The sequence below is a fragment of the Belonocnema kinseyi genome, chromosome 10 (genome assembly GCF_010883055.1).
Source record: "Belonocnema kinseyi isolate 2016_QV_RU_SX_M_011 chromosome 10, B_treatae_v1, whole genome shotgun sequence".
NCBI classification, from domain to species: Eukaryota; Metazoa; Arthropoda; class Insecta; order Hymenoptera; family Cynipidae; genus Belonocnema; species Belonocnema kinseyi.
Genome location: NC_046666.1, coordinates 101,554,006 through 101,555,755, shown reverse-complemented (window position 1 = coordinate 101,555,755; position 1,750 = coordinate 101,554,006).

The window sequence follows — 1,750 nt, the reverse complement described above, 5'->3', positions numbered from 1 at the left end:
ACCGCGATTTCGCTGGAAGCGGGTGCAATTTTTCAGATTAGCACCCGCTCCCGGCGAAATCCTGCGGTTGTTCTTATGACAAATTTTTAATTATATATATATCGGCCGTCCTCACCACTGAACTCGCTCTGGCCATTTTTATATCTTATGGAGTTTAACATGTAAAATCTTTCAAATTTTTATTTCTTCGATTTTGGACAGGTAATTACAAGCCAATTTATTTGATATTTAATATACTTGTTCACTTATCAATAAACATTGTATTTATCGCCATTATATTTCTCAGAAATATTATGCAAAAGTTTTAGGCATATCAAAAATGGCATAAAATGGCAGTTTTTGGAGGCTCATTGTGACCCTCAGATATACTTGTGTAACTTGACTTTTTGAAGAGAAATTCTTTAGACTATTGGGAATAGATTTCTAAAAAAAATGATTAAAAGTATAATTTAAATTGAGTAAAGCGTAAGAAAATCGGATGAAAAATGGCGCATTTAAGTTGAACTCCGGCTGAAGGGACTGCAGGTGGACGGCTGCAAAAAAAGTTGACCCTCGGTCGGTCCGCTCATTGTACACCGTACTTTCTGTCATCCCAAGCTGCGGTGACTGACAATGAGGTGAATAGTCGAGTAATAATAAGTTAATGAATCTATAGCTGCACTCTGGGTTAAACCTGTAGCTGGTGTAAGGATTTCTTTACTTCACGGAGAAAAATGGATGGTCAAAGTTATATGGTCAAAATTTAGAGAGCTAGCTAGTCTGTCTGCATGGTCGAATGGTCCTTTCATATTTTTTTCGACATGGTTAGAAAGACTCTTATTTTATCGCCAGTCTGACTTTTATAAGAGCATTACACTCACTATCAGGGACAACTAAGGTATCCGTTTCGGAATGGTCAATACGCACATATTGTTTTCACTCATTTCGACCATCCAAGAAGGAGCATAGTCATATCTCTTAAAAAAAGAAGGTTTTTACTAACTATTTCAGTGTAAAGTGAAGTGTACTTATTGAGGATTTATTGGAAATATCTTATTCTGTAAGTACCTGTTTTAAATAAGTATTTGTAACATTAATATTTTCTATTAGTAATGTAAAATTTAAGATATTTAATTAAAATATTTTTGAGGTTAATGTTAGTTTGAAATAGATTATAATCATTTAAGTAATCACTGTTAATTATGGCATTAGTCGATTTAGGATAAACTTGAATTGTACTAATTAATTTGAAACTAAATCATTATTTTTCAGTTCTGACATCAACTGCTAAGATTCATGCAAAGACAGATGGCAGGGGCAGGGTCAATGCACTCGTGACCCTACATCCAGTTGATGGAGGCGAATGTCTGAGAAAATCAGATCGACCATCTGAGATTTCCAAACCGACCCTTCACAATGATCGGGTCGGCCAGCTTGAAATGACCGAGACGACGGTCTGAGACAATCGAGTCGTCTTTCTGAGATTGTCGATTTGGACCTCTCGTTTTTACCTTCTAGAGATAGCCGCTTTATCTATATTCAAGAGCTGTCCTATAGTCAATCCTACAATATGATCTGTCTGCACATTTATATGGCCAAACAAACCTTCCATTTTTCTCCGTGCAAATCAGGAAACTTTGAAGCCTCAGAGCGAGTTCTAAAAATATTTTGTTTTGAAAATAAAAAAAGAGGCATACATTTATTTGCCTGCGAGAACGATTTGGCCAACAAGCCCGTTAAAATTTCTCAAATTTGATTTTTTGAGCCACCC